The sequence below is a fragment of the Zonotrichia leucophrys genome, chromosome 1, assembly GCF_028769735.1.
Source record: "Zonotrichia leucophrys gambelii isolate GWCS_2022_RI chromosome 1, RI_Zleu_2.0, whole genome shotgun sequence".
Classification (NCBI taxonomy): domain Eukaryota; kingdom Metazoa; phylum Chordata; class Aves; order Passeriformes; family Passerellidae; genus Zonotrichia; species Zonotrichia leucophrys.
The window spans coordinates 113,976,546-113,997,601 of NC_088169.1; the positions used below are offsets into that span (position 1 = coordinate 113,976,546).

The 21,056-nt window shown below is 39.9% G+C and overlaps 1 long non-coding RNA gene across 2 annotated transcripts in view; it reads left to right on the plus strand.

The window, feature by feature from the left end:
- The first annotated feature begins 4,348 nt into the window (after nucleotides 1-4,348).
- LOC135443567 (uncharacterized) overlaps nucleotides 4,349-21,056 on the plus strand; it is a 91,620-nt gene continuing 74,912 nt past the window's right edge. For both annotated transcript variants that reach the window (XR_010439068.1, XR_010439067.1), the window contains exons 1-2: nucleotides 4,349-4,455; nucleotides 5,930-6,054. This is a non-coding gene — a long non-coding RNA (uncharacterized LOC135443567). The remainder of the gene's footprint in view (nucleotides 4,456-5,929; nucleotides 6,055-21,056) is intronic.

Genomic DNA, 21,056 nt, shown 5'->3' on the forward strand with positions numbered 1-21,056 from the left:
AGAGCTCATTATTTTTGTTTCCCAGACAAATATGCTTGAATTAGATGTTGTTTCCTGATGTCCTCTCTGGCAAGGCAGTGCTTCTCTTGCTGGGTTGCCCTGCAGGCCCTCACTGAGTTCAAGTCAAGGAAAATCTCAGCATCATGCCTGGAAGAACCAAAAAATCCAACACCCAACACTTCCCACCCCTACCTACAAAATGTCACTGAGTGCTGTGGCATGTTGTATTGGAACAAATAATGTGAAATTACATTTTCTTCATGCAGGAAAAAGCCTCTCCTTTATTCACATAACTCATTTCTATACAGTTTTACCGACCTCATGTGTGACTACAATTGCTTAGAAGCTTTCTTGCCAATTACTCTATTGGTTAGTAAAAGGTATTTTACTTGTCCATCAAATCTCTCTAGTCTTAAATTGTTTACATATTTTCTTCACTGATTCTCATGGGATAGATTTAATGTTTCTGTAGGTGCTAGTTGTTTTTCACCCAGGAATAGATTGTTATGGTAACAAACTGTTCATACCAGGATTGTTTTGACATGGGAACTTGCCAAGTGCTAACTTCTCTTAGAAGAAATGATCAGCCACTGATCTAACAGAGCAGGCCTGATTTTATAAAACCTTTGTTTTGTAGTTTTTCCACCTTACTGCAACAGCACCGTGTCCCTTTGGGGAACAATTTTCACCTTGTTCACTGAAACCAGTCCATGGCAGTGGCAGAAGGTCCAGGGCAGCCCAGGGCAGTCCTTCCCCAGTGTTTCACTCCTACACCAGCCTGAGGAGTGCCCTGCAGACAAGGCTTTGGGACAGTAATTTAGATTAATCTGTAGATCTCCAGTTTGACTGCAGCTTTTAAGTGAGCTTCTTCCATCCTGAATTGTTCCCAAGACCCCTTTTCCTTTCACATCCTTAAAAAGTGATCACATTATTCTTGGGCTGTTGCATATGGGCTCGAATGGAATTTAAACTGCCTGCCTGACAATGATGAATGAATCAACTCCAAATCCCTTGATGTGGATCAGCTATATAGCATAACAATAATATTGTTGTTTAACATTTATATTGAAGTAATACCATGAGGAATCTCATCCATTCAGGGACTGATTTTGCTGGAAACTGAATAAAACACACTGTGAAATAACAAGCCTTGTTCCAGAGACAAGGCTGTCTAAAAGACAAGCCGTACCTGTGGAAGGAGACAAACAAAAAAGACAAGGAGCAGAATGATATAAATGACAGCTGCATCTTTACACAAAACCTGGCTGCTGCTGGATTTTCTTGCATGGTTGACCTGCCATGTTGTTTCTAGACTTTGCTCATCCCTTTCCACTTTCATCTTCTTTACCTGGCTGTCAAATAAACTCAAACCTCAGGTTTTTCCTGGCAAAGTTTGGAAAATGTTGGAAAAAGGAAGCTGTCCAGGAAATTCCCTGTCACACTTTGTTATTACCTTTGGACCAAACGATTTTAGTTGGCTTTCTGTACCTTGGCATCAATATTCAAGCTTACTTGGGTGAATTCTTCTCTGCAAGATGTTTGTGAAGCTCTCTGTCAGATTTTCAGATTCTTTACTTAGATCCAACTGTGCTGAATCTGTTACATTCCCTCCCATTTCTCACTTTGCAATGTTTTCAAATTTGCAATTTTGCTTCTCTGGAAATATATTTATTTATATATTTATTTATGTATTTATGTATTTATTTATTTATTTTTTAACACATCCATTCTTGCTGAAGAAATAGAACATTCCCTTGACTGTTTTTGAAAGTCACACCCTGGTTGTACAGTGTTAGAGATATGTTATGTTAGAGATATGTAAGAGATATATAGAGATATTTAAAAAAAAAGAGAAAGAGACAAAGGAACACATCTTAATAAAATATTTAAAATAAATATTTTTTTTATCTCATAGGTAAGCTCTATGCATACATGCCCATGTATGTGAATGTGCTAACATACACGTTAAAAGAAAATTTGGGCTCCTAGGCCACAGAATCCCACACACCAAGGTCCTGTTATAAATCTTAACAGTACAAGCTAGACTTCATTTAGTCAAAGGATATAAATGTATAATTATATCCTAAATATATAATTATATCCTTTTTGGAAAGGACTCTTCTAGCCTAGATGACTTGTGCCACCTTACCTAACACAATTTCTGTTACTTTGTAAGCTTTTACTAAGCTGGAAGCATTGGGTGATTATTGTCTAATAAAAAAACATCCATGTGCTAAATTTAAATTTCCAAGGAAAAGTGAGGCATATAATATACTGTAAATTAAAGTTGTGATAAGGCCACGGATAATTCCAAATGATAAATGATTTAATTTTATTTTCACAGGAAGAGGCTGAAACAAGGCTGCACCTTGCTCTGAAATGACACAATAATTGGAGCGAGTACAGGATTACTGCATTTGTCCTGACTTACCATTTCATCAGGATCTGATGGAATTAATTTAAATCTGTGTGGTGTTTGTCAGAGGCCTCACACATGGACTGCCCAGCTGCAGAACAGGTACAGCCTCAGCCATTTTAGCATCTTCCTGCAGTGAGCATGCTGCAATCCCCATTTCACTCTGCTTTGGACCCTGATGGTTTTACAGAGTGAGAAATATTTCTGGATTAATTAGGAAAGAGTGCTGTGTCTCTGCCAAGTGCCTGTAGGATTGCTGCACTGGATTCCTGGGCAGCTCAAACATAATTTGTATATGAATAGGAGGCTGCTATAGGGCTGGGCAGCATTGAGGGGAAAAGCAAAACACCATGGAAAAGAAAACCTGAGCACAAGAACATTGAGAAAAATAAATATATATTTCACTAAATTGCTAAAACTGGTGGCTGTGATTACTTGATCGACATGTCAAAATATATTTTGAAAAATGATTATATGCCATTCTTGTGAAGACTGCAGTGTTGAAGAAAAATGAACTAATAGCAGAGGGGGATAAACTCCAAGAACAATTTTGCCTTTTAAAACACACAGCATATCCCCCATGCCCAAGTCTGACAGCACAGCCTTCTCAGAGATGCCTTTTGGCCACCATAAGTCTTAGTGAGGAAAACATACAGTGCTGTTTGGCAGAACGTGCAAAAAGGGGAAATTCTGTTGGAGTTTATTGAATGATTGATGATAATTTAAATCCACTTCAGAGAAGCTGTTGTGTTCTGGAATAATTCCTTGGCTAATGTGCTAATAAAAATGCATTGTGTAATGCTACTGCTGGATTTCAAACAATTTAACAGCAAAAAGTTGCTCAGTGAGGAATACTGGAGGTTCCTCCAGAAGAAGGATAATATCTATAGATCATAGATAATTATCTAATAATAATATCTATATATTATCTATAATATCCAAAGATAATAATTATTGATAATAATTGTAGATAATAGATAATAGATAATTATATATAATTATCTATTATATAGATATAGATAAATAGATAATTATAGATAATAGATAATTATAAATATATAATCTGTCTAGATATCTAAAGTATCTATAGATAATAGATAATAATCTAACAATAATATCTATATAATCTTTAATATCTATAGATAATAGATAATCTAATAATAATATATATATATTATCTATAATATCTATAGATAAGAGATAATTATCTATATAGATAATAGATATTACTGTTACTATTAGATTAAATTATTACTATTAGATGATAGTAATTGTGATGGCAATGAATTGGGCCTTGTTTACATTTGCAAACCAGAGGGAAACCTTGCAGAAATCTTCTCTGATTTCAGGATGAGTTGAGCATTTAGGAGGGAATTGCCTCTGCTCAGCTTCACTTCAGGCCCAGGCTATGTCATGGAGCAAACCCTCCATCTCCATACACGTGAACAAGGTCAGTGGAAAGAGCCAGTGCAGATTTCTCCAGTGCAAAAAAGGCATTGCCTGGGTGCCTTTTAGGTTCAGATGAGTGCTTTTTGTTTACCTGATTGGTTTTTGGCACAGTCTCTGCTGCTGGGGTGGCTGCAGCTCAGCTGGTGAGATTTGGAGCGGGTGGGAACTGCCAGGCCAGCTGAGCTCTTTTCAGAGGGACACAGTGACAGGATGAGGGACAACAAACACAGGCTGGAATGTGGAAAATTCAAACTTCATATTAAGGGTTGAGTGTGTTTTTTCACCATGGAGAGGGACAAACACTGGGAAAAAATTACCCAGAGAAGTTGTGTACATGTCACAATTCAAGGTTTGTCCTTATAGTAGGAGTCCTAGTAAAATCTATGTATTGTATAAGTGGCCTTGCCCCAATCCTGGTTGTTCTAGATGGGCTGCAGCTGTGAAATCCTTAATTGGGCAGCAGCTGTGGCTAATGAAGATAACTGGGATAAAAGGGGGTGGGCCCTGCCTGGTTGGGGAGAGCTTTGGAGGATGAGGAAGCAGGAACAGCACTGCTGTGAGAAGCTGCCTGTGAGGAAACCACCCAGAAGGTATGGGACTCTAGAAATATGATAACAGCAATATGATAACAACATGTCCTAGTGTACCTCCTGTGCTTGATGATACTTCAGCTTTATCTCTCTGAAGTTTCTACAGGAAACAGAGATTTTTGTTGTCATTAGCAGCACTCTGAGAATGATACACAATACAATGTGGAGATCCAATACAATGGACAGGCAGGGAATGAGGCTGAACAGTTTAATAAAATGATTTTCAAATAAATTGCCTGAAATGTTCTTTGACTTCAGAGCCCCCAAAGACACAAACTCCCCAGGAAGCAGAATTCATCTGGAAAGTAATTTTCAAATGTCTCTGTTGCACAGAAATCTCCCTGCTCTCCCAGCTCACAGTGGTTATTCTTCCATTTGGAATTAGCTATTTTATTGTAAAATCCTGGCTTTGCCAGGGCTGCTTTTGGTATCCTTGTGGCGAGAACTTCACTGGCCTTTGGAACCCTCTGAAATACTTGTAGAGACAAAAAACATGTTCAAAAGGACAACCCTAAAAGAATAGAGTCAGGCTTTGTTGAATTCTCTAGTTATGGTGTATTCCTAAATAGGAAGAAGTACAAGGTAACAACCTGTAAACTCAAATAATATCATTTACTTGGGTTTGATGGATGTGTTTTTCAGGACACTGCTGTGCATAAGAGAATTTGTTTTGGTTTTTTTTTCCTCTAACAATGAATTTGGAGAACATGAATCTCTCACCTCTGTCTTTCATCTGCCTAATTTTACATGCACAAAATAAATAAAAGCAATCAGAGAACCACAGGAGCTGCAAGATGAAGTGGAGACCTCTGTGTTTGGTTTGCCATCTGCTTTAGTTTGGACCAAATACCTGTGTATTCAGTCCAAAACCACAGTGTGTATTTCTTTTATTATCCATGCATGCTGCTTGCCTCACATTTAATCATATTTTTGTTATTTTATTACAACTCTGCAGATATGAATTAGGTGATTAAAACTCCTCCAGAAAAAATTTTAACACCTGTTCTGTGCCTTAAATATTGTTTACACAATTCAGAAAGCTGTGAAACTTTATTTTGTTGAACAGATCCTTATTACTTTAAAGTGCTGCACTATCCTTGTACTTCTACTTTGTGAGGAAGCTGCTGAAATCAAAGAGAAAGCTGGCTGCTACTGGATCTAATTATTACAAATCATGTGGCACTTGTTGCACGGAGAGACGGGAGGAAAAAATTATTTTTTTGTTTAAATTTTATATTTAAAGAAAACAGAGTTTCCATGTTGCAAGGAAAAGTTGCTAGTGGCTAAAAACAGATAATTTCAATTGGCTGTGCTCCATCAGCCACAAGGAAAACACCTGGCAAGCTGCTGCATCCCAGCCAAGCCTTGTTAACCTTTTGGCCCCCACAGTAACTATCAGCAGGCACCGAGTCAGGGCTGCTAATAAACTGGCATTAAAACTTCCACCTGCTAATAACATCTTATTGCTTTTCAGGATTAAATAAAAGGAAATGAGCTGTTTAATTACAGTCAGAGAAATTTTGCGATGCTGCCTTGGATGGTGACAGCAAGGCTGAAATGTGTTTAAGGACGTGGCTACACGAACTGATGGCTTCAGAGGTAAGCCAGAATGGCAGCAGCTATTCTGTGTTCATTTTTGGCTTGCAGGAAGTGTGAAACATCTTATTTTTACGTGAAAGTAAGATAAACTGGGGCCAGTCTTTTCAAAAACATGCGTAGGCGGTTGTAAGCAAGGTTGCATTCATGGAAATTTTTTTTCCTCCTCATTAATGTTCTCCTTAATTATTCCACTTTTATTATTCCATTTATGGGGAGTTCTTTGCTGGTTTTTAAGTTTCTTTTGCTTGCCTCACTGCTAGCAAAACCCCCAATTCTGGTTTTCTTTGTGCAGCAATGAAGCAGCAGGGAGATATTACACTGTAGCCAATATTTCTATTCTATTAAGAGACAGTTCTTCTATTCTGATTTTTCTGGAACATGCGAAGCAAAAAAAACCCAAAAACCTGGAGGGGCAAAAATCTTGCCTGGAAGTCCAATGTGTGGGATTTAATATGTCTGTCTTTCATTGCCTCATTTTCCTCTTCTTACCTTGATACAGTGAATATTTTAGGGTAAAGTCAGCTGGATTTTGAAGCACCAGCAATGCACCACAGCTCCTGTGGTGATCTGGTTTGCATTTTGGCATGCTTTGGAAAAAGGAATGCAGATACCACTTCCTAAATGGAAAATAAAAATGCCCTACTGGCTGCTGGTCCAGTTCCAGTAGGACCAATTTCCCAATGTGTTTTCAGCAGAAAGTGATTTTTATAGCAATGTTGCAAGCTGTCTGAGTTCCAACAATTTTAATAGCTTGGAATGTGAATATCTATGAAAATTAAGATAATCCTTTTAAAAAGAGGTGTACTGCAGCAGTACTTTACTCTTAAACAACAATTCCCACAATTTGTTCCAGCCTCTCATTTGTTCCTGGTGGAGAAATAAGGGTTTGGAGGGAGGGACTGCAAAGTCAAGGGAAGCTCAATTCGTGTTTCAGGAGCTCTCATTTATTTCTCCTGTGAGCCTTGGCTGGGCTGTCAGCACGATGCAGCCTTGCTGTGAGAGCTGTAGAGAGGCAGCATATCCAAAGAAAATAAATCTTTAACAGGACGAAGGGAAGCAGTAATGTCACACATGCAGTTTGGGTGTTTATAGTTTGCACTTTCTCATTCCTTTTGTTTTCATTTTTCAGAGGAACTGTTGTTGGGAATGCTTATCCTGCTTTAAAAAAAAAGGCATTTTTTAGCATCTTTTTTTGATTAAAGCATAGGCAGAGTGTGTTTCTAATCACTTTAAAAGTGACTTGTGAACTGTGTGGACAGAGGAATAAAAGGCCACAATAAATTGCATTGTATTTTACATTAAATTGTTGTGTGGCAACAGTTTCTGGTGAGACAGAGGCAAAGCAAAACGATTGCAGCGTGCACATTTGCCTTCCTAAAGGCCATCAAGTTATGACAGATGAGATAAAGAGAGTTTTGTGAGTCTCAGATTTGCAGGTGTAGCTGTGTGCCTGTAGCTTAATGAAGATTTTAATTGTTTTAGTCAATGAAATAAGACATGCTGCTCAGAAAAGTGCTCTGTGTGGCCCCTCAGAATGGTGATTTTAGTACAAAAACAGAGCTTCAAGTCTGCACGTTGTGACTGAATATTTCAGGACTTTGCACATTTGAGGAGATCAATTATGCCACTCTTCACTTGCACAGCCATGCCCTATCTTAGATTAATGTTTCTTCTGTGGAGATATTCCTAGTTTTTTTTCTCACAGTCAGGATTTCTGATTCTGGGAGCAGCCTATAGCACACAGGCACAGTCTCATAAAGAGTGACTTCAGGCTTTGTATCTGTTGAGCTCAACTCCCTCCTTATCTTCCTTTTATAGTATATTATTATTTTTATTATTTTATCATTGTTCTATTTAATCTATTTATTTATAGTATTTTATTTAACTCTAACTCCTTACTCTCTAAGTCTTGTGTACCTCCATCCCAGCTGGGACACAACTCCTTTTCCAGAGGTTCAACAAGAGACAGCTTGTTTATTCTCTTCATGTGTTTTTGCCCTGCTGCTGCTAAAAGTAGGGCAAGACTTTGGAGGAAATGCTAAGGTACAGATCCAAGTGGAGATTAAAGGAGACGAACTGACTGCCTGTCACAGAAATCCTGGAGGTGTAGCTTTGGAGCATGGAGAAAACAAAGGAGTGATATTTCATGTGTTGTTGGCATCTCCCATGTATTGTAGAATTCATTTCAGGGTTCTTTATGGCACAGTTCCTGCATTGAGGAGTTTCTGCTTCTCTTTTTTCTCTAGGAAAGACAGCAATAGCTGGGATTGTGTGGGATCTAGGGTCTGAGCATGTTTTTTGTGGAAATTAAGATTTGGGTACCCCAGAAGCTCCAACCAGACAGCTTCTGTTTGGAAAGCTAAATGGGAACTTTTCCTTAAAAACTGGTTTTGTTTAACATATTTTTTTTCCCTCTTAGTAATTAGAAACAAAAGCTGTTGATGAAAGAAATAAACTCTCTCCAAGATCCACACTTTTAACAGCAGTTTTGTCACTGAGGGGATGTATTGATGGTATTTTCAGGGTTTTTTCCTCTCTTTGTGTGATGGGAGATGCCAGTGGTCTCTTGAGACATGGATTTGGTCTCCTTAGAAAATGATCTTGCTTCAAAACGTGGTGGGGAGACCAGCCTTCTTTTCAGAGGTCAGGGAGATAAACTAAACTAAGAAATATTCCTTCATTCATGTTTCTTTTTCAGTGTATTTCCTGGTATCTTTAGTCAGGTAACCCGACAATAATTGCTGTGCCACATTGTGCTCTAGCTACCATTCACCCTGCCTATTAAAATATAAATGTTTTGAATGAGTAACAGCTCTCTGAAAAGCTCATTTTCAGGGCAGTCCTCTGCTCTGGTTGGTGTTACTAGTGGTCATCTTGCTTTCTGGTAGGTTTTTCAGTATTAGCAGCATTTTCCCAATGTGATCTCGTGTTCTGCTGATTTATACCTTGCATTCAGGTCTGCAGTTTTTCACTGCATATCTAAACCAGGCCTCTCAGTGCACAGTGGGCCCTGCAGAGCAGGGGTTGTGGTACCAGGGATCAAATTTAAAAGTTTGCAGAGCCTGGGACAGTCTTCACTGGGGGTGTTTGAAAGGCAAAGGCAGCTCCACTTTATTATTTCATTTCCAGCTGTTTATTATTTCATTTCCAGCAGTGGCAAAGGGATAGGCATCAGGGCAGGAGGCTCCCAAGCACCTGAAGTGAGCATGCACAGGCATGCTGGTGCATTAATATGTATTACAGGCACAAGATTTCCCTTGCAAACGGGAACATCTCTGCAAAGAGTGATAAGCCCTGGGTTCCTTTTCTGTGACACTGCCTGTAATTGCTAGGGAAAAAATGGGCTTAAATTTAAAGTTCCTGGAGCACTGCTCAGTATCCAGAGAGAGGATTTTCAGCACTATTTTTAGCCTGTTGCTTGCTGGTGAGAATGCAAATAGCTGTGTGCGCTCTGGAGCTGCAGAAGTCCATGCATAGAAAACAGGAGGGAAGTTGTGCCTGTCCTCACTGAAGAGTTTTAGCATTTTTTGCTCTTCATTACTGCCCAATATTCAATTTTGTATTTGCTGCTACAGATCTTTCAAGCACATGGCCTGTTGGCTACTGCTGATTGTGTGACTCTATTTATATAAAAATATCCTCTTGCAAACTCTGGTCCATCCAAAGTCCAATGAATGGGACCAGTGCTACTCTTTGCCAGCAGAGAGATTATCCCCAAAGCAAAGATCAGTCTTGGGCAGTGGGGTAAAAAAAAAATATTCACTTTTTTATAATGGAATGATCAGTTAATGCGTGGGAAGCAGCTCTGAAGTGAAATGCTCTCCTAAATTATTGTTCCAAACTTGCTTATTTTTTTTTAATAATCTTGACAAGTGACATTATGAATTGGCAAAATGAGAAGGGTCCTGTCACTTGCCACTCTAAACAGTGAGGTTGGAGCAACTATCTGCATTATACTTGTCTGAAGAGATATATAGGAAATATATATAAAATGTATTAGTGGCTTTTATTCCCACTGATCTCACTCAGAACCTAGGCAGCAACCTAAAAACCTCATTTGTAGCATATTTCTTCTCAAAATAGGTTTTATTTTACCTTGATTTTTTTCCAAAAGAACTCTTCAAAACGCTTCTAGACTGAAATAATGCTGGGGCAAACAACTGTGAGTCAGTGAAATTTAGAGGTGGCAGTGAGGGACCATATAAAGGCTCTGAGATCCTTGAAATAAGGGGAGGCCATCAGACAGCATAAAAGTGGCAATCATGCATGCTGTGTGCTGGATTGCACCTGAGCATGCAGCTCCTTGATTTGAATTTCCTGCTGTTGACCAACTGCTTCAATTCAGTATTTGGGGTGTATTTCCTGCTGCAGACAAAATGGGAAAGAGTCTCTCTGGTGAACCCTGGTTTACCTCAGGGCAGACAGAGGGCGATATGTGGATAAAAGTTGCAAATCTTTCAGGGTTTTTCAGTTTATTTGGGGTTGTGACTAAAGCCCTTCAGCACTCTTCCAGTTTGGAGCTGATACACAAAGCACTTGTCCTTGTTTTTTGCAATAAATTGAATTTTCTTTGCAAACTGAATTTTTAGCATCGTCTAACAGGAAGCAATACTTGTTTCAATGTTTCAGTTGTAAGACAAAAGTCAGTTTAGATACAAACTTCCAACACCTGTGAATTTATTTATAGAGCGGGTGATAGTTCAGTCTGGGGAAGGAAAATTATTGGTGCTCTAAAATGTACAACACTGGCTCATTTTAGGACACAGCACTACATAATTCATTAGTACAATTCACAGTGTTTTCAATGTGCAGGTCATTTTCATATTTTCCAGGAGTATAACACAAAAAAATTCTTTATGCTTTAAGATTCTGTGGATTCATTCTTTAGATAACTCTGCTCCACCACGTTGACTCTGTTTTGGCCCCTGCACACATCTATGTTTTTTTTTTTTTATAAGTTTCAAAGTCTCCTGAGTGCTCTGAGAAGCAGAAACCTCTGGGCTCTGTGAGACAGGAAAGAAGAAATCTGTGACAAGTTATAACAGTCAAGGTTAATTTTGAGGCAGTGTGTGTTTACTGCCTCTTAGGGGAGCATCTCACTGCTTTGCATGCTGCTTACTTGTTTCTGGAGCTGGAGAAACACTGCTTAAAAGGATTAATTTGGCAGGCACTCCTGAGACTTTAGAAGGTAAACAACTGTTTCTTTTTTGTCAATATGGCAATTAAGGTCTGGGAGATTAAAGAAAAGAAAGTAAATGCAGTTTTGGCTCCTTCTGTAGACTGATGGCTTAGTGATCCTTTGAATATTTAATGAGGTGCTTTGATGGTTCTGGAGTAGCACAATCCAGATCAGATGTGAAAAATGGAAGAACGGTGAACAGCAAAGTGGGACTTATGTGATGCCCAGAATCAGGTGTGTGGGGTTTCTTATGCTCCAGATTGATGTCCAGGCTGATTTGGTAAATGACAGCTCCCATATGCTGAAGGTGTTGAGATGCCTGGAGATTTCTGTAGTTGGCCTCTTTTAATACCATCTTTTTACCAAAACCTCTGTGTGGTTCTGAGTCTTGGGCTAAAGCAAGGAATCTTCCCCATAAAACCAGCAAAATTTTTAAAAATCTTACCGTGAATAGAAATGTGAATTTCAGAGTCATTTGCAGGAGTCAGAAGTGATGTTCAAGGTGATTTTTAGCAGCCTTTAAAGCTGCTGGCACAGTTTAATTCTTAAGATTTTTTTTTTTTTTACCTCAGATGACACAAACCAGGCTTTAACATCCTCTGTGGGTATTTTCTCCTTGTCTCCCATTTTGTGCAGAACACTTATTACCTATCCTTAAGGGGGTGGCTCTCATGTCTCTTCAAATATGTCTTCAGGGAATTAATTAAATTGTCTTTCTCAAAGTGGGTGGGCATTTAGAGGAAGTTTAATTTGAAATCAGAAATTAAAAAGGTCTGAAGTTAATTCAGAATGCTTTTTATGTGACAGTATAGCTGGAGAAGCTGTCAGAGTGTTACCTGTGTGTAGTGGGAGGACAGCTCTTATTTTAATCATTTGCTTCCCCATTTCCCCCCTGGCTCAGTGCTGTTCCTCCTTTTTGCAATCCCAAATCTGCTTTTTGTCAGAGTGGGAAAGAGATGAACATTTGAAGAAGCAGAGCAGCAGAAATCCAGGTTTTGAACAAGACCCTAATATATCCCTCAGGGAGCTCTTTGTGCCTTTGTTTTGGCACAGCAGGGCTTTTAGAGTGGCAGCGCTGGCTTCAGGCCCTCTGGATCTTCCTCATGACAAATTCAGGGAGAAATAAATGTGATTGCTTTTCTGGCTAAGTGAAGAACTTTATCCATCCTCAACTGCCTCCCTTGACCTCTCCTGCTTTATCAAATTGGAGAGCAAAGCAAAGACAGCCACACTTCCCTCCCTGAGCAGCTGGGCTGTTTTCCAGAAGGGAGAGAGGTGGGAAATGAGCCCTCTCCCTCTGGAGGTGCTGTCTCCTGTCCCAAAGTGATGCCTGGGGAGGAATTTGGGATGTGGAAAAGTCCCTGGATGGATCCAGGGTTGCTGAGGAATTTGCAACCTTGGATTCACCCCAGGTTTTTTGGGCAAATGCAAGGTGCATTTACCCAATGCCACTGTAAAGGTGCTGGAGATTATCTTAGGAGGAGGCTGTGGTGATTGAAAATTTTCTCCAGGAAAACTTCACACCTGATATCAAGAAGGGAAAGAAATAAGATCTGGGGGGCTACAGACTCTGGGAATTCTCTGGGGCAGCCTTGGAAGCCATCTCCAGGCACAAGGAGGATGAGATGGGAACTGGGAGCAGCCTGTGCAGGATTTTCCTGGTTAAACCTTTCCCCCAAGCACCTCTTGCAACGAAATGAGAAGTCTCCAGTTGTAGCTAATTTGGTGAGGTATGGGCTAGGAAAGTGGATGAGATGTGGGTGTATGATCCAAAGGGTGGACATCAGTCACCTGAGGTTGTAATAGTTGCTGGGTATGAGATCTCCCTAAGAGAGCAATTCTGAGACTATAAATATATATATTTATATAGATACTATAATATAGTATTTATAATACTATACATATCTTTATTTGCAAGTTGGATGATGAGGTACAGCAAATACCTGTACAATAGTAAGCTGTTCTGTATCATTTCACTCTAAGACACAATGAGGCACTATTTAAATGAATCTTCACTCTATGGGATTGATTGTTGGTTTTTTGAGGGTTTTTTGCTGTATTTTTTAAAATTTGCTGTATTTTCTTAAACCCCAAATAATACTTAAATACTTTTTTTGAGCTTTTGAGTAAATTTCAAAGTAAGAATGAAATGGCCACCCGCCATTTTCCTTATGCTGATCCATAGGTTTGTGTGGTTTTATTTTTTCAGATTTATTTTATTTTCAAGTAAAAGATTTGAAGCCAAGCATACAGCCATAATCTCACTGCTGGCTACATAAAAATGTCAGCGTCCTGGATGAATGCTCTTGAGATTTTAGTGGCTGGAAGGTGACTTCATAAATCCCTGCTTTATTAAGATGTCTCTTGAATGTCCACACAGTGATGTGAAAAGTAAAAGATGAGCACTTACAGAGGTTACACCAGGTGTGAAGTTTCTTTCTCTGACCAAAAGGCACTTGTGAAATTTGTTTGTAGGGCTTTGGAAGGAAATATGAAAGAATTCATAGTTATTGTAAAGCTTGTGTGCATGAAATTGTTTATTTTTTCCCCTCAGCTGAAGTTCCCTGGTTGACTTATTCCCAGTTCTTTCAATTTCCTTGCTCTTCCAAGAGCATCAAGTCATGGTTTGCAATTAGCACTCGTCACCCATGCAAAAATACAAGTTCCCGAGCTCCCCAAGTGATCCCTGCACTTCAGCAGGGTAAGAGCAAACATGGCAGTGCTCTGAAATGAAAATAGAGAAAAAGGCAATGACAGAGCAGCAAGGGGAAAAAATAAAGACAGACCAACCACTGCCAAAGCATTCTGAGTGCATTCCCAGTGTTGATGTGCTTTGCCTTTATTTTGCTCTGATGTTTTCTGCGTTACCTGTTGGGGAGCTGCAGCAGGCAGAGCCTTTCCCAGGGTGTGTGGAGCTGCAGAAACTCATTAGGGCAGCAGCCCTGCAAGGCAGAGCTGGGAACCAAACTGTGAAATTGCAGCTCCTGAGGGGCCCCGGGCACAGCCATGAGCTGCTGCAGCTTTGCAGGGACACAGCGCCACAAATGGTGCCAAATCCCAGCAGCTGCCCTGTATTTATTTGTCCTTTGTGCTCCAGGGGATGGAATCACAGGAGAAAATTCCTTAAGGAAGTTTTTTGGCAAAGCTCAGAGAGCAACAACCTTTGTTCCTGTGAGCAGAGGTGTAGAAAGGATTGTTTTCCTTGTTTTTAATTTCTTATGTTTTCCTTGCCCCTGCTATCCTTCCCTTAAATCTTGAGATTTCAGACCAACAAAGAAAGTAGTTTTAAGCAGGGAAGGAAATTTTTATTTGGCTAAAATACATTCAGGAATAGATTCTGCAAATAAATATATAGAATTGAGGAGATTGCACTCCTACAGATTGAGGGGGAACCCAGGCAGGGCCATATAAAATATTGCAGGTATGTGAAGCTGAATCATGAGCAGAACATGTAGTGCACATGTTTCAAATGAATTTATATCCTAATTTTCAAAAGTGTGGGGAAAACATACATATGGTCAGAAAATGCTGACTTTGAGTTTGTCCCACAGTGACTTCATCTTAGTTATGGGTGGATCTGCTGGTTTCAGTGGTGCTGTTGAGCAATTCACAACTGGAGAGTTCTCGTCTTTTTGTGTCCATCTCCTAGCAATAAAATGGCCCAAATTGCCAGAATATTCCATCTCAGGAGGCTTAAAGCAGCATCTGAGGAAAAATGCTGAAGAATGGCCATGGAATGTAACAATATTTATGGAATATCCATGTTTGAGTGTCTGGTTTTGAGCAGCCATGCATTTTTTTAATTAATTTGGGTATGTGACCCCAGTTGTGTGTTTCATATAGGCATGGGTCAAAAAAATTTCCTTTTGTAAATAATTTCACAAAATCCTGTATAGTTATTTTCCAGGACATCTGATACTCTGTTTGGAATTGTGGGCTTGAAACAAGAAAAAACAGGGAGATTTTGATTGACTAATTCCTTCCAGGTTGCAACAGGAGTTGCAAACCCTTTGTCCAAGCGTTGTTTCAAATATAGGTAGGAGGGAGTCATGGTTAGGGAATCAATCTAATTCCTCTGTGTGTGTGTAGTTGTGAATGTATTTGCCAAAGTCTTAATTGAATAATTGTTCTTCACATCAATCAAAATAGTGGAAAGGGAACTAAAGCTTCCTGAGAAATTGCACCTTCAAATACGATGATACTTCAAAGAATTCTCATTCTGAACATTGTCATAAAGCTATTTTCAGGGGAGGAAGAGGAAGCAAAGTTGCTGAGGCTGTAAAAAGAAGCTGCTGGTCTCTGGATGACAAAAGCGGTGTAGGATTCAAGTAATGCAATTAAGACAGTTATAAAAATCAAAATAAAGAACAAAATTTTAATTGTAAATGTAATTAACTACTGGAGCTAACCAGTTCTAGGGATGAGGCAGAGCTGCTGTCATTTGTTATCTTTCCATTTACCTATTCTGTGCAGAGAGTAAGATTAAGGATTGTGATGATCTCTTCTGCTCTTGCAATCCATAAGTCCTGGCTTAATAACATTGGGGACACACTGTGAAGGTGACAGGAGATGCCTGGCAGGCTGTGGGCAAAGCAGGTTTTGAAATGGTGAAACTTTAATAGAGAAAAAGCCTTTAAATAGAAGGCCCATTAGAGCATCTGTGGCGAAAAGGAAAACTGCAAAGTGTTTTAATTTACTTTAAATGCTGCTGCCTCAGTGTATTTGAATTTATCTTGCAGATAGTTTTCACATAGAAATTGCAGTTACAAGTTTCAGTACCACAGGATGCATTTGAATGTACTCTATGTTTCACTGGTAATTGGTAAGTGGTATTTAGAATGTGTTGCTAGTGAATTATTTATGGGCTTTTGTGCCAAAACTGAGTTTTTAGGAATGGCACGATGCTGGCTGGTTGGGGAAGATGCTGTTTTGTGAATAAACCTGTGAGATGCAGGTATTTTGCAGTTGGTTTTTTTTCCAGCTGGAAATGAAGCAGCTGGAAGGATTAATTAGGATTTGAGCAGATAAGGGGTTCTCTGCAGGAAGCACCTAACAGCCTTCTTTTGGACACCGGGTGCTTTTGAAGTTCTTGATCAGAGGTAGATTTAAGCCCATAATTGCTCAGCTTTTGAGGAGTTTCTAGGCTTGAGATTTGCTGCATCTGGAGTGTTGTGGTACAGAGATGCTTTCCCTCAGTTATTAGCACAGTCAGACTCTGTGTTTAGCACTGATTGCCAGAGGTTTTCATCTTTATGAGTGTGAGCACTGAAAAGTTGGCTTGCCCGTGGTGCATCGTATAATTTTGCTCATTATACCACTGATGACAGTTGAGAGAGCAGAAACAGTGGGGTATAATTAAAGCTTTGCTTTGTTATTGCAGTTTGATTTGTGTGAAGCTTCTCTTTCACCCCAAGAAAGGCGTCTCTCTCCACGCTGGAGAAATCCTCCAGAGCTCTGATGTGTTTGTGTGAGCACTTGGGTGAAAGGCTTTGCTCAGCAGAAGGAATCACATTCTCCAAAAGTGGTTTTTTTTTTTAGTCTTTGACATCAATTTCCCCACCACAACCCCAAATTTAAAAGGGAGAGTCCCAGCCGCCCCTATTTCTGTTCCCTGTATCATCTCTGCCAGGGATGTGTTGCAGACATTTTTTCATGTAAATCCTTTCTTGAGGGTTTTTTTCTCCTGAGAAGCTGAGAGGCCTCAGGAACAAAATGTAAACAATGGTTATCTGCTGCTGTGGAAAGCAACAGGTGCATCTGTGATTGGCTCATCTTAGATGTTTATAATTAATAGGCAATCACAGCCCAGATGGCTCAGACAGAGTCTAGGACAGCTGCCTTTATCATCATTCTTTCTGATTCTATTCCTAGCTTAGCTAGCCTTCTGAGATGAAACCTTTTCTTCTATTCTTTTAGTATAGTTTTAATGTAATATATATCATAAAATAATAAATCAAGCCTTCTGAAATGTGGAGTCAGATCCTCATCTCTTCCCTCGACCTGAGACCCCTGTGAGCACCATCACAGGGATGCATCCCATAGGGAATTTCCATGCTGCTTTTTGGAGCTGCCAAAAAGGTTTTCATCCCCCTTAGCCCACTGCTGTCCCCCCGGGAGAGCAGCAGGGCTTTTCCACTCTTCTTTTGGGAACATGTAGGCACTGTAGTGCAGACAGTGTTTAACATTGTAAATGCATGTGCCACGAGGTTGGGTCTTGTCTGTTTAATGTCCAGCACGTAGGGCAAGGTTGTTACTTGGAAATGTGGATGTGTAAAGTCACCTGAGCTGTGGGTTCCATCCATAAAAAGGGACAGAGCTTCCCCTGGCAGTGCAGAATGCCTGAAGGTGAACATCCAGCTCCTAAATAAAATGAAAGGGCCCTCATGCCTAAAGGGATGGAGGAAAACCCACGAGCTGCCTGACAGTCCTAAATGTGATGAAAACCATCCACTGCTGGGGATATTACTGTAAATCTTTGTCTGCCTGACAGATTTACATCTACCAGCTTCCATAAAATCCACTGTTAATGGCACAACACCTATTAAGCTGAGGTATTTCTAGGTATACTCTATCATCATATTTTACTGGAGAGTTTGCATGATTCTCAGCGTTTCAGTGCTTATATTAGGAGGCAATTCAGACTGAAAATAGAGCAACTTCCTCTTGCTTCTCAAGGACAAGCTTTTGTTTCTGAGCAACCATTCAGAAATGGCAGGCAAAATATTGGAAATAATAAGGCTGAAAAATACTGTGCTCCAGGACAGATGAGATTTATTGAGACAACTGTTTGGGTACTTGAAGGGGGCATTAATAAGGTGCCAGAAAGATTCTTCTATTTTCTTAGTTGCTTTTCTGCCTTCTTTTCTGCTGTTTTGGGTAGTTGGGTAGTTTTTGGCATATTGAAGAATTGATAAAGGTTCTCTATGGAGCACATGATGGACATTTACATCCAAGCAGTGATAGCAGGGAAGAGGAACAAAAATCTCTGCTTCAACATAAAATCTAGGTGAAATAATTGAAAATAACCTGGTAGAAGTCTCCTTCCTTTCCCTTAGTTTTTGAGGGCATTCTCATTGTGAAGAGAAACTGCGGTGTCAGTTACCAATGGAATTTATGATGATGCTGACCCAGAACTGGTAAAGGGAGAAGCAGAATTGAAGGGATAACTTAGCCAGGAATAAAGTCAATATCTTGGGGGCTGATTCCCTGGTACTCTCATGAGGAAATATCAGAGCTCCTGGAGGAGTGATGTGCCAGTCTCTCCATTCAGAAGTTTCCAAGCACCATGTGATATAAAAGAGTTTTGAACAACCGCTTTTCTTTGGTACCAGACTTACAAAGCAGCATTTCTTTCTGTGGCTCCCAATGTGCTCCTAGGTTTTCTGGTTGTGCTAATCCTCCATCCTGTGCCACATAGCCAGAAAGCTGCGTTACACAGAAATGGATAAAAGACTCTCTAGTCTTTGAAGGGATAAAATATGCTATGTCCCCCCTTATCTGCCTCCAGCCAACAAAACCAACAAAACATGAGTTTTGTGGTTTTTCTTTCTCATTTTTGCAAGCACAGTTCAGTTATCCTTCCTGCAGAACCTGGAAAGAAACCCCATAAGAAATGAGTGAACATTGGAGAGCAGCAACAGCAATTTGGGGCAAAAGGAATTTTATATTTAAAGAGCATGCCAGCCCTTTCCCAGGACGTTTCTCCAATATAAAAAGTAAATGTTATGTTTTCTTTTCACAAACACTGAAGTGCAGAGACAACCTCCACAATAATTTCACCTGTAGATTGAAAAGGAAAGCTCAGTGAGCATAAAAAGTGTGTGTTCTGCACCAAGAGAGGCTTAAAGGTCAGCACCAAGATGAATGCAATAACAGCTGAGGGATTCTCACCTTGGCATAACCTGGATATGCTGCACAACTTAGGGCAAAAATCCCATCCCAGGGTGTAATGAAGCAGCAGGGTGGGATCCTGCTGCACTCTGCTGGCCAAGGCAGTGCAGGAGAGTTGACACATCAGGGGACAGATTTGCCAAATCTGAATTGCTCACCTGCCAAAAGTGCAGAAATCTGCAGTTCAGGGAGCGTATGGAGAGAGGGAGCACATTGCACAGTGCCAGCTAATGGAAATATGTGGTACAAAATGAGCTAACAGGGATGTCCCATGCACTGGGGAACTTTATATTCTACCCCTGGGGAATTTCATAATTCTTCAAAATTGCAAGTTGAATTTGTAGCTTCTCCCTTGGAAAAGATTTGCTTCAGTCTTCTAATAAAGCAAATCTAGACCCTGGGTGGAGGAATGTGTGTGTGTGTTTTAGGATTTCTTGATTTTAAAATCTGTTATTCAGGGATTCCTCGATTCTGTGAGCGATTTCAAAGCCATTCACAAAAGGGGAATAGCAAAGCAGGTTGGGGGTTTTTTGGTGCTTTTTTGTTTGCTTTTTTTTTTTGTTGTGAATTTTTGTTTTATTTTGTTTGGTTGTTTAAGAGAATTTATAAGGCCCCCTACTTAGATTCCATACCTCCAATGGCAAACTTTTGCAAGTTTGAGCATGAAAAATTTGCAGTCACTGCTGACATTACCTGTGCATCAACTGGTTTTAGAAGGGCTAGCAGAACATGTCAATAAAGTCACCCATCCTAGTCCATGTAAAATTGCAGCATTTCTGGGCCCTACTTATGTGAGGGATCAGAGATCTGAAGAGCTGGAAGGGGAGGTTTGAACAATTGCACTGATCATGCAGCATTGAAGGAGAAGTCACTGAGTTTTTTATTTTCCAATAGATATTTTTTCTTTTTTTTCTGTGCCATTAGAGTGAAATGTGAGATGCCTAGAGATATTCCTTTATAGGTAATAATATTTAGCTTTTTTTGCTGGCAGAAATTGATGCACTCCATAACCATGCCATCATTATTTTGTTGTGATTCTATTGCTAACAATTGTGCTGAATTTTACAAGGAGGGAGATCGAAGGATGGGAGGGAAACAATGTCTCCAGAACAGCAGAAGGGACAGTGGCAAAGTGGCATTTAGTCCCCATCTCCTCAGTTATTCACTAATCCAAACCTCCCCTTTGCTCTCCATGCTCCCTTTGACATTTTTGTACAAGCTGCCTATTCTTTATGGTGGTTATAAAGGAAATTATTTGCATAGCAATACACGTTTCTCCTGGTATCTGCTCCCCTTCTGCTTGCACAAGGAGAGCAAAAGACTGATTCTGCTCTGACCTTTCAGTAAATTAACTTAGTTCACCTCTGTATGTTTGCCTTCCCTGCCACACATACCTGGTTACCTTTCCAATTACCTTCTTTGCTATTCACATTATTTTCCCTTAAATTGTGTGGCTCCCCAGAATCCTCTGTTGAGCCCATGCTGCTTTGTGAAGAGAAATCCTTCTGAAGACAGGTTAGCTCAGAGAAAAACTTGTCCCAGCAGCTGCAGAGCTGGGCTTACCTGTTTGAACGTGAAATATTTGAAATATTCTCAGTCCAAGCTGCACCATCCTTGGGGAAATGGTAAAAATGCCTTTACTAGCAATTAACTGGGAAACAGGTGTCAGTGACTTCACTGCCAGCACTTATCTTCCTTCATGAAAGGAAGGGGAGAAACAAGGAGAGGGAAGATGAAATGTGTGTAAAGGAAAGAGAGGAGATCCTTTTTTCCCCAGTATGTAAGGCATGCCATGCTTTATCTCTTTGTGCTGCACTGCTGCCAGCAAGAAGTTCATATTTTGAAAGAAGAAAACACTGCCTCTATGAAGTAGAAAAGATTTCTCATTTCTGTTTGTGTTTATAGTCCTGTGTGGAATACTTCAGGTCAGATT